Genomic DNA, 12,752 nt, shown 5'->3' with positions numbered 1-12,752 from the left:
TGCATGTTTTTACAACAGTGTGAACAAGGCAGTTATACCAAGTCCCAGGGCAGGCCATCTAAAATATTTGCCAGGGGCTTCCCTGGTGGCGCAGTGGTTGAGAGTCCGCCTGCCGATGCAGGGGACACGGGTTCGTGCCCCGGTCCGGGAGGATCCCACATGCCGCGGAGCGGCTCATGGCCGCTGAGCCTGCACGTCTGGAGCCTGTGCTCCGCAACGGGAGAGGCCACAACAGTGAGAGGCCCGCGTACCGCAAAAAAAAATAAATAAATAAAATAAAATATTTGCCAGGAGAAGACTGTCCAACTTAAAAACACGGTTCAGCGAAGCTCCATTTTTTAATCTCAACATTAAATATTGATGAACTAGCTTTGGGTTGTTTTTTGTGTGTTATTATTTTTTTAATTGGAGCATATAAGCTTATGTATAAATATAGCTTAAGCAGCCGTTTCACAAATTTCTATAACCATAAAACACCTCTAAAATTGTTATATGGTGGATTAGAAATTTACAAAGAAATGAGTTCTTGGATTAAAGTGGATAGCAAAAGAAAAGTCTAATCTGATCTAATTTCTGAAGTAAAATACATAACATTATGCTAAAGGTGATCTAACTTCATACAAGAGAGGCATTCATGCGGGTACTTCTGACATTCATTTCTTAGCACTGGTCTTCCTGTCTTTGAACATGTCTGGAGGACACTGCGGTGATAGCTGAAGTTCTTGTGCAGAGTCTCCTCCAGAGAACTCATCTTCCTTTCCCTCCCCTTTGCCCTTTTCTCCCTGCCATCCCTCTGCACATCCTCTCTCTCTCCATTCACACTGTTCTTCCTGTGTCAGCATCATGAAACCTCAAACCAAACTTTAAATTTTTAAGCAATATTTTCATTATTAGGTCCTTGATTATACACCCTGCTCAGAGTTACATTTTCGTTAAAGAGTACAGGTTACTAAAGTTCAACATGTGTTTGGCATTATTTTAAAAGGCGTTGCTCTCTGGTAAGCTACAAGGAGAATTTAAGACTGCAAACCTGCAAGCTAGCAGCCCAAGCATCTACTCCATGGATTCGTTGCTTCCTTGCAATAGAAGCCTTCACTTTCTTTCCTTCTGCTTTTGGTTACATCAGCTTAAAATAGGAAAGGACCCAACAGCAAACTTCAGTTATGAACTGAGCACTTGTGCAAGATGTGGTCTCTGCCCTCCAATGAGGCAGACGACATCAAAATGCCTTCAGCCTACAAAGATTCGAGGAGATCCTAGAGCAGCGCGGGGAGGATTCTAAACCCTAAAAACGTGTGGTGGAAGAAAAGTTTGATACCAGGTCTAATGTGAAACAGGGAAGCAGTTTTCATTCTGGCCCTGGTATATTCTCTCTTCCTCCCCACCCCCCTTTTTAAAAAATATTTTTTAAAATTTCTAATTGTGCTGCCCTGGTATATTCTCTTCCTTTAGCCAGGGACAAATCATTAAATGACTTACAATTCTCTCTTTTTCTCCTTTCTCTCTTTCTCCCTCACCCTCTTCCTCTTTCTATTTTAATAATACTTAGCTACCTCAAAGTGTTGCTGGAAGGATTCTTAAGTATGTTAAGTGCTTTGAAGATAAAAAGCAATATATAAATGCTTAAGTACTACTATAAAAGTTCAAGTAAATGAGCTCAGAGCATGTGATTTAAATGGAATCCACGTGAATATACAATCCACAGACAGCCAAACAACTAAAGAAGCTTCAGCTAAGACTAGTAACCCACATGACAATAAGCCTTAAATATCACGGAATGTTTTCAGAGCTGAAAGGCTCTCAGAGATCATACAGTGCAAGGCCTTCCTTTTACAGACTGAGAAAAGGGAAGTCACAAACGACCCGTCCAAGGCACATGGAGGGATAGGGACAGACATGAAGAAACCAAGCCTCCTTAGTGCCCACCAGTGCTTCTTATACTGCTCCAGCTAACTACCAAATGTCAAATATAGGGAAGAAAATAGCATGTGCAGTTGAAATGTTGGTATTTGTTACCACACATCTGGATATTGCTAAATATACTGATTTAAGATTAAATTCTCTTTTGTTGAGAATAAGTGTTCTTCTATAGATATATCTTGACTCTTATTTGTATATTTGAAGCTGTTTTCCCATTAGAAGGCTAGTTACAAGGATCTATAACTATGCTCACATTCTAGTGACCCTCCGAAAATTGGTAAACGTGAGTGAGAAAGGAAGTGAGAATATTTTCAGCTGACACCAAGCACGACAACCGGAGCAGTTTGTAAGAAAGAGTAAATAACCATTGATACGATCCCTAAACTGACAGGTACTCTTCAGCAAACTTTTCAAATGAGACTCTCCATGCTACTTTGGAATTATATCTTTTTCAATGAAATATGCCAGAGTATCTATTAACAGGGTAATGATACCCAGCACCATTTGGAACGTCGCATAACCAGAGCGCTCTGGCTCCGGATGCTGGTAAGGTATTCATCTTATTACCAACCCAGTAGATCTGTTCTGGTTTAATGAGGCTGCCTTAAATTCTCTTCAAGTAAATTGGGGCCCTCCAACTTTTAGTGGGCATGAGAATCACATGGAGGGGCTTGTTAAAACAGATTTCTGGCTCCATTCCCGGAGTTTCTGACTAAGTAAGTTTGGGGCGGGTCATATGAAATTAGCCCATTTGGGATGGGCAAGTCTCATTTGTATTTCTACAAGTTCCCAGAAGATGCTAATACAACTTAGGACCTCACTTGGAGAACCAGTGGGTTAAAGGAAAGCCATGCAAATAGCAGTCAGTAATTTGTCTGGCTCTGCTTCAATTAGCTGCCTGGGTAGAAACCTACTCAGAATGCAAAGAGGAGTTGGTAATTAACCAGGAAAAATTAATTCCTGAAGACAAGTTTTCAAATTAGCAAAACCAAATCTGGCCCAAATTGATTCTGTTTGACTCACATAGTGTTATTTATTTTAATTGAATTTGTTGTCAACATTTAAAATTCATAACATTTTGTATAAAAATTCGCCCTAGCTTCTCTCAATAAATCAACTACCTGACAGCACAGGGCCACGTGCTCCCGTTAGACAGGGCGCCATGTCAGGGGACCACACTCTCCACCTGACTTGCTTCATTTGCTCAGACTGCCTCCTGCTTTTGATTTTGTGTTACTGTGTAGATAATGAATCTAAACATTTCAAGCCTCTAAATCATTTCTTCAGTTTAGTTATCTACTGTACACACAGTTTTATTAAATAAACCAGGCATGTCACCCTCGTTTCATTTTATTGTATTCTGTTTGAAAGCAGTCTATGCATATACGGAAGAGCCAAATAGAATCTCACATCATTAGCCAGTATCCCTAGGATTGGCCGGGCAATTTTCCTTTTTTACTTTACTTTAGAATAGCTAAATATTATATTATCTAAGTTTCAAAGGAATTCAGAAGTAAGAAAAAGCTCAGGAATGATATAAGATTTGCTATATAGAATTGATACTCTCAAATGTATATTTTGTTAAATAGTAAAATATATTTCATTTTCTGTATCTTACTTTTTAAAATACCTTTTTTTTTTTTTTGCAGTACGCGGGCCTCTCACTGTTGTGGCCTCTCCCGTTGTGGAGCACAGGCTCTGGACGCACAGGCTCCGGACGCACAGGCTCAGCGGCCATGGCTCACGGGCCCAGCCTCTCCGCGGTGTGTGGGATCTTCCCGGACCAACCGGGCACAAACCTGTGTCCCCTGCATTGGCAGGCGGACTCCCAACCACTGCGCCACCAGGGAAGCCCTAAAATACCTTTTATATGTATGTGCTGTTTGATTTTATCTTAGTACCCAAACTTTACTTTTCACCCTAATTTCCTTACCTTTTTTTTAATTTAAAAATTTAACCTATTATGTGTACTTTTAGAGAATCATTCAAATCCATTTTGGAATAAAAATAATACTAAAGTAAATATTCACATTATTCTTCACAAACTTATAATGAGCTTTTGGGGAGAAGTGTTCAAGTTCTACTTTAGTTTGCTGTGGTCCCACGACCAGCCTCACCTGGGAACTTACTAGAAATGCAAATTATTGGATCCCACCCCAGACCCATCAAACCAGAAACCACAGGAATGGAGCCCAGCAATCTGGATTTTACCAAGTTCCCTGGGTAATTTAGATGCACAATAAAGTTTGAGAACCACTACTTCTTTAAACCATCAAATGGGTATGGAAAATAATTGTGCCTGTGCGAATAGTAAAATATAAAGCCAAAAGATTTGTGAAGGTGATTTCTGAATCAGTTAAAAGTATGGTTTTTGGTCAATGTTGTTCTCTATTTGGTAGTACTCATCCGATAGAGATTTTTCTTTCTCATCCTTCTGAAAGAGTTTTCTGTTTTAGAATTTGCTTTCATAACTAACTTTGAGAACTATAAGGCATATTTTATCTGAGACAGGTATACGAGACCACAGTGCCACTGGAAAGGGCAAGAAGATTAACTTACACTGTCATTTTGCCTTATCTCTTTTTGATATTCTTAAAAATCAAATGTCTGTGGATCATTTGGACAATGGAACTGAAGTATTCTCCATCTTTTTTATACTTATCATCATCAGAATGATAATATCCAGGATGAATCCAATGATTCTCAACCATGGATGCTTTCAAATCACAAGGGGGCTTTTAGAAAATGTCCTGGCCTCAGCTCCAACCCCAAAGATCCTGACTTGGTTGGCCTTATATGGGACCAGGGCCACTGGTACACTTTTAAGAGCTCCCTAGGTGACTCTCCTGCAAAGCTGGGGCTGAGAAGCCCTGTTTGCATCCTTCTTCAGTGTTGGCAGTGACCTAAAAACCAAATCTCTGATCTCAGCCCTTCTCTCCCAGTGGAAAGTGAAGCTACCTCTCTTCACATGAGCAGAGACAAGTCCAGTAACTAGGAAATCTTGAATAACTATCAATTGAAATGGCCTAAACACAAAGTCACTCTGTATCAAGCAAAGATAAAAATATACGCAAATAATTCAGGTTTCCAAACACTTTCTACCAGATAATTAAAGCCAAAGTACTGCTTCTTTGACTTGAAAATTTGGATAATTCGCTTCTCTCTCCACCTTGCTCTGGGGTGTAGACAAAGTCCACAGCAAAAGTAGTGGATTCTGTTGCTTGCTTGACCTCAAGCAAGGGGAGGGGTGTAATCAATTCTCAATTTTACTCTGTGGGTGGAGTGTTGATACAACCAAATCCAAAAGCCTTCAGTCTTTTGTGGGATGAATTGTCACTTCTGAAAACATTAGATTTGAATCAGAATTCAGAGACAAAATGTTAATTTCTTCTCTCCATCCCCCTCAAAACTATTTATTTATTTATGCAACTTCTGGTGTTTTTGTGACAATACTCTCTTCCCACTATTTCCTCATGGATCTTTGTTTTTTGACCTTCTGATATGAAAACAGGCATTACAGCCATGTTTTTTGGCTCTTTTTTTTCTTTGATTTAGGGAAGTGGCAAGAATGTGTGGAACAATCACAGAAGTTAACGTTTCCTCTTATAAACAAATGGAAAGGGCAACTCACCAAAGTTTCTCACTGACTTCAGGGACCTTTTCTTTAAAAAGAATGAGAAGAAAACGTAGAAAATCTTTAATTGTATGATATCCACAATGACCATGACATTAGGGAAGATCCAACATTTATTCTCAAAGTTTCAGCAAAATTGTTCCATTGTGTTTAGCAGCATGATCTGAGATGGAATTTTAGTTCTATCCACAAACTAATTGTGTGATTTAGGGAAAATTACCTAACTTCCCTAAACCTTGTTTTGTCTTCAGTAAAATGATCTCATGGGATTCTTATGTAGATTAAATGAGAGAATATGTATAAAGCATTTGCACAGTACCTGGCAAGGAGTATAGAATCAACAAGTGTCAACTCATCATTATTATTACTCTGGGCAGATTCCCTGAAGGCTAGCTTTGGCTACATATCTCAAACTCTTCTCTGTCTACATCAAACTGAGGTATTAAACAATTAAGAAACAGTGATTTGAGATGTTTCCACAGTAGATAAAGTTATTAAAAAAATTTTTTTTAAAGAAAAGAGGGAACTAGCAAACTCAAAAGCCACAGGATAACTGGATAAGCAGGCTTTTATATTGCAGCATTCACTTTGGAGAAATAACCCATAAATACGAGGGTTATCAATCCAAATGGACCAGTAATTACAGAACATGAGGGCTGTGTCATCAAGAAACTAAAGGAGCGTCTTTCATCCTAATTGCATTGGATTCTATAGTGACTGGATTGGACTGAAACACCTGCACGATGCATACACCTCAGCAGGCAGTACAGGGCAAGCCTCCATAAGGCTGTGTTTCAGAAGCCTCCCAGAGCACTGTCAGAGGAGTCAGCCCCACTGATCTATCGGCTCCAAGCCTCTGGGCAAGCAAGCAGCAACCCCACTTCCTGTTACACTCCGGATTCCTCCCTTGGGCTTGCATTCCAAGCTGCCCTGACTCTCCCTCCCAGGGACTCCTCCAGGTCACAGCCTGAGGAATTCTACGGCTGCAAGTAGACACTCCGAGAAGACTGAGGATGGGAACTATTTTAACTCACAAACAAATCTAAAAGGGGGATGGGTCTCTGCACTCCCAGATGAAAGAGAGTCAGGCTTGTGAATCACTGAAAATAGCAGGAAATCAGACAAGAAGGGCCTTGTCCCAGAGTAATAACCTCACTCAGAGATTAAAATAGGTCTGACCTTTGTCTATGGGACTGTGTTGTCTCAGTCACATTTAGCTGCTCCAGCTGAGGACTTCTGGAAATCTCCATCTGCGTGTTGCAAAACCGCATCTCTGGGTCAGGGGGTGGTCTCTCCCTCAACACAAAGGAGCCACTTATTCAGGGTGGCACTTAACTGGAGCTTGTGACTTGTAAGCCAAGGAAATGGAGTTCACTGAAATTCCAGTTGTCTTTTCTCCCTGCTCAAAGGAAGTTAGAAACAGAGAAATGTGACAGTGAAGGAAACTGAGGTTCACGAGCCAACACTGAAGTTATGTGATGGTCACCCACACATTTGCTAGCCTCTGGAGGGGCCTAAAGGTCCCAGTCTTCTTGTAAGTCTTCTCTGCTTTAAAAGCGTATTTGGGGAGCCAACTGTTGCCATGTTTGGGGACATTGGGGTGCAGCTTTGTTGGGCAGGATCAACAGAACAGAAGGCAAGCTATTTATAGACAGGAGGCCCGGAGATCAGGAAATTAATCCTGTTTTCTACTGCTACCCCTGCCAATGAGACACTGCTTCAAACTCAGATTACTTCTCTGTGCCTCAGTTTCACCTTCTATTAACTATAAGCTGGAGATAATAATACCCATTCCTCCCTGGTTTCTCAGTATATTGTGAAAAGAAATTATTGCATATGTGAGCCCTGGGGAGAAATGCCTTAATTCAAAGCATCATTATTGCTGTTTCTTATCGCCCAATTGTCTCCAAAGTAATCATAGCTTTCTTTTACTAAGATCCCATGCCATCGCTGGCCTGGTAACCTAAATGTCAAAAGGTGGATACCCCATTGCAGGTTTTGAAGGTTTCTGTTCTTCCCAACTTTGCTTTTAATTCACATGACATCCAATTTGCTTACTTTATTTTGCCAAACATCATTTTGCACAAGCAGCCTCCACTAAGATGCAACAGGAGCTGAAGTGACCATTCAGATCTTTAAACATGATGTAGATGAGTTGGGGATGTAATCTCTCCATCTCAGAGGGTACCATCTAATTAGACAGGGGTGGCCATTTCCTTTTCTGATTTACTCTTCTGTTCCTCTCTTTGACCTGGAAAGAACAAGGTAACACCGCTTAACCATGTATTTTATTCAAACCACGCCAACCACCAAGCATTATTTCAAAACTTGCCTAGGCTGAGCTAGAGCATGTGGCCCATGCCATCAGACTCTAACTCCCCTAAAATAGTTCTCTGTTATTTTATATGAAGAGTGATGTGTAACAATCAAACTTGAAATTCTATTTTTTAATTATCTTTTATTGTGGTAAAATACCCATAATTATTTTTCACATGCAGTTTTCTGGGATTAAGGTGTATAATGTTGTCAGATTTTCTTTTTTTTTTTTACTGAGGTTAAAAACATGTAACGTTAGATGATTTATCATCTGAACCATTTTTAAGCGTACAGTTCAGTGGCATTAAGTACATTCATATTGTTGTGCAATCATCACCGCTCTCCATCTCCAGAACTTTCTTCATCTTCCCAAACTGAAACTTTGCACCCATTAAACAACAACTCTCTATTTCCCTCTCAGCCTAACCCTGGGTCACCACCATTCTATTTTCTGTCTCTATGAATTTGGCTACTCTATAAAGGTATCTTCTATAAATTAAGCTATACAATATTGACTGGCTCACTTCACTTAGCATAGTGTTCTCAAAGTCCAGCCAAGCCATAGCATGTGTCAGAATGTCCTTCCTTTTTAAGACTGAGTGATATTTCACTGTATGGATATATCACATTTTGTTTATCCATTCATCCATCAACAGACCTGGCGGCTTCTACATCTTGACTATTATGAATAGTGCTTCTATGAACGTGGGGGTGCAAATACCTCCTCCTTGCTTTCAGTCCTCTTGGGTGTATGCCCAGAAGTGGAATTGTTGGATCATATATTAACTCTATTTATTTTAATTTTTTTTACATCTTTATTGGATTATAATTGCTTTACAATGTTGTGTTAGTTTCTGCTGTACAGCAAAGTGAATCAGTTATACATATATCCCCTCCCTCTTGAGCCTCCCTGCCACCCTCCCCATCACACCTCTCTAGGTCATCACAAAGCACCGAGCTGATCTCCCTGTGCTACACAGCAGCTTCCCACTAGCTACATCTATTAATTCTTTTTAAAATTTTTTTAGGAACTGCCATACTGATGTCCATAGTGGCTGCACCATTTTACATTCTCATCAACGGTGCACAAAGGTTCCAGTTTCTCCACATCTTCACCAACACCTGTTATTTTCTATTTTTTTTAATAGCCAGACTAATGGGTACGCTGAAATTCTATTTTTGATAAGAGAGTAGGAGATGGAGGGGCCAAGATGAAACAGGTTACAGGGCGTTCTCATATATTTGTATGAGATTTCTATTGGACAGAGTGATGAGGACTAAAACAGAACGGCTAAGAGCCGTCTCAGAGGATTGCACTTCTTGGTTACCCTTGCTCTAACTGGAGAGGAAGTGTATAAACCTACAAAGGGCTTCCCTGGTGGCGCAGTGGTTGAGAGTCTGCCTGCCGATGCAGGGGACACGGGTTCGTGCCCCGGTCCGGGAAGATCCCACATGCCGCGGAGCGGCTGGGCCCGTGAGCCATGGCCGCTGAGCCTGTGCGTCCGGAGCCTGTGCTCCGCAACGGGAGAGGCCACAACAGTGAGAGGCCCGCGTACCGCAAAAAAAAAAAATAAAAAAGTCAGCAAGAGAAAACTGAGCCTGGGAAGAGAAGAATGTCAGAAAGAATTTAATGCAAAGTACTCCCCACTTGTACCACGCATCTGGCATACAAATGTTCCACATGACCTGAGATGCATTTTAGTGTCTCACCCTTTTGCAGTTTCACCATAAAATTTCCAGATTATCGACAGAAGCAAATAAGTCACTGAAGGAAGAGTAGGAAGGGTTTTCTCAGGAACTGAGCAATAGAATGGGGAAAACATGTATGGCTAACCCCGGTCAAAGGTAGAAATTAAAAGAATAGATGGGAAGTTAAGCCTCGAGAAACTCTCTTGCTTCTGCTCTAACCGCCAGCAGCCCATGACCATCACCAACAGAACAAAACATCAGTTCTTTGTTCTACTGCTCACTTCCCTTTCTAAATTGCTGATGTCCTTGTTCTGCTGCCCCCGGGGACCTGATACTGGCCTGCTACTTTCCAATGCCCGCAGCCCCCTTCTGAGGGATTTCACCCATCCTCCACTCTCTCTCCTCGTTAGGCATTCAAAAAATATGTATTGGATGCCTGCAAACCATGGAAGTCAAACTATAATGGATGACTTGAGATTTTTAAATTTTTTTTTTTTTCAAAAATTTTGTTCAAAGCAGAATTAGTATCCTCCACAGTGGTGAACCCAGGACAGGGAAATGGGAATGGTCTGCCCCAAGTGCAAGCAAGTCATCATGGTCTGTAGAGAAATTTTAAACTTTTAAATAATATTAAGAATTTTTCAGTAATAAACTAAAAGAAATGACAAGCTCAAAGGCACACTGCTTTTTATTTTCCCTATGCTCTGCCAACTCTAAACAATGTCAATGATAAAATACTCCTCCCCCTTAAAGTATCTTTCGTTGGTCCAAGTTCTAAGCAATTGCTGTGGTTACTGCTGAGTTTTAATAATACGTATGTAATCTTCATATATATATAAACATATTATTCTTAAATAAACATCGTATTCTGGAACCTCCATTTGTATACCCGGAGACTCAGCGGTCCACATTCACTTAGAGAGTAAGTTCAAAATGGTTTGGAATCCTTTGAGCTTACCTAGAGGGCACTTAGCATCTCCAATTCCTAGGGTACTACAGCTTCAAGTGTTTAAAACAATAGATTCAAAACAAACAATGATTGTAAAGACAAAGAAGGCACACTTGAGTCGCTTCAATACCGCCTCTGGAAGCAATGGAATAAATGGCAGTATAAAGTATTTTCCTTTTTCCCAAGAAATCATTAATGTATTATATTTTAATTTATATATATATAAAAAACTAAAATATTTTTATTCTGTAACATTTGTTTTTATTTTTAAATAATTTATTTGCATGATTATCTGTTACGTTTAATAAAACTTTATTGTCTATATTTCTCTTCTGGCTGTTATTACTCATTTCATTGCACAATTATTACTGAAATACATTTTTCATATAAGGGTATTGAAAATGATTGGCGCTGGGTGTCAAAAATACTAGATTCATGGCTGCTCTCACTACTTTTTTTTCTAATTAGTACATAATTCATTGGATTCAATTATCCAACAAATTGCCTGATATCTGCCAGGCACGGGCTTAGCCATGGACATACAGAGACCAATAAAGGACACAACAAGCCTCAAGGTTGGTGTCTCTGGGATACGGCATATTGGAAATCCCAGTTTATGGCTAGAGTATGAAGCCGAACTGAACATACTAATGCAAGTCTAACTTACTGGAGAAGTTCTAGACAATCCAAGACGAGACTGATCAGGTTGCTTATTTCATTCATTTTCCCATAAATGAGAGACCTGACGTATGACCAAAAGAAGGGGCCTAATATTATTTACACCTACTTAAAAGAATATTTATGAACTTTTTCTTATCCAGTTCTGTGACTATGTTTAAGAATCACCCACTATCATTATGCCTCCTTAGGCCATGTCAATAAGCACATGATAAACAAAGCAGACTTATGCACATCAAACATAAATGGACCTAGTTCCCTTTAATTATTTTGAGTATTCCTATCAAAAGGAGCATCCTGCAACCTTCTATGAAGAACCGTACAGGTGGTCCAAGGGGTAACAGAATGAAATGGAGCAAAAAATAAAAAAAGTTTAGGTTAAAAATCAGGTAAAAAATATACCTACAGCAAGTCCCATTATTCTGTGGAATAACCTCCCAGGGGAACCTGTAATGGCCCCATCATTCGTGTACGTCATTCTAAACAAGGATGGAAAAAATATTTGAAGATATTCTGTAAGGAAAGCAGCCTGTATTGGAAAAGGAAAAAGAAAATGACCTAATTTTCCATCTGTAATTTTCATGATTCTGCCTTGAATGGCCTCTTCACACATAATATCTGACAATTTGGATATAAGAGACTAAAAAACACAAAAATGATCTTTGGCCAACCCTTTAAGGCAAGAGTTTAAAAACTCTTAAATGGAAACATTCTTGACAATAAAAATCAGACTTAAAATTATGATAAGGCACGCATACTTATTTCATATACACTTACATACTTATTCAGCGTGTGTGGCTTATTTTAAGATCCAAATTCAAATGTGTTACAATGTGCTAGTCACTGCTGCAGCATCTCTGTCACTGCAGCTGATGCTGTTACTGACACTTCCTGTTAAGAGTCAAATCCCATTTTTTAGGCTGAGACAGGAAATACCACTCAGCACTGGAATACATAGGAAAATCAGGACACTTTCAAAGATGTAATGCAGGAAATCAACCCAAGAGAATATTCAAATAGTCACAATGTGCCTAACATTTTCTTCCTCTTTTAAATGTTGAAGCAAAGCTTCCTGTGACTCAAAAGCGACATCAATGGACTCTCAAAATGGCAAGTCCCACGTACGTATTATTCCTTCTCTTCACACTTAATTTTCCTGGCTTGATGTGAGGTTTCTAGGGCTTTAAAGATGGCCTGTAGAGCACATCTATGTATTTACATTTAAAATTCCGTCTTCATGGAGTAGACAGAAAGTAAAACCGGCCATTAACATCAACAATTTGCTCCTTTGAGTTCCTACGGCATGTGGGGAAACTAAGACACCAAGAGATAAGAAACCTGTTTGCAGTTCTTGAGAGGATTACAAGTTAGATGGGGAGAGGCGATGTAATCTAATAACATAAATAATAATACAATGTTACCTGTGTTTCCTTACCTGTAAAATGTAGGTAACAGTGCTTACCTGGTGGTAAGGGATTAGAAGGAATGATTATGGCAAAGCACTCAGCACAGAGTTTGGCACCCATAAATGCTGTATCACAGGTTACTGACCTTACAGGAGAATTG

The 12,752-nt window shown here is 39.7% G+C and overlaps 1 long non-coding RNA gene across 1 annotated transcript in view; it reads right to left on the bottom strand.

Annotated features, from left to right (window-relative positions):
• Positions 1-7,741: 7,741 nt before the first annotated feature.
• Positions 7,742-12,752, bottom strand: part of LOC132530874 (uncharacterized) — an 80,102-nt gene continuing 75,091 nt past the window's right edge. The window contains exon 3 of the long non-coding RNA XR_009543937.1: positions 7,742-7,805. This is a non-coding gene — a long non-coding RNA (uncharacterized LOC132530874). The remainder of the gene's footprint in view (positions 7,806-12,752) is intronic.

The sequence above is a fragment of the Lagenorhynchus albirostris genome, chromosome 12 (assembly GCF_949774975.1).
Source record: "Lagenorhynchus albirostris chromosome 12, mLagAlb1.1, whole genome shotgun sequence".
NCBI classification, from domain to species: domain Eukaryota; kingdom Metazoa; phylum Chordata; class Mammalia; order Artiodactyla; family Delphinidae; genus Lagenorhynchus; species Lagenorhynchus albirostris.
The sequence above is the reverse complement of the archived record's forward strand: the minus strand, read 5'-3'. Positions and strand labels throughout refer to the sequence as shown.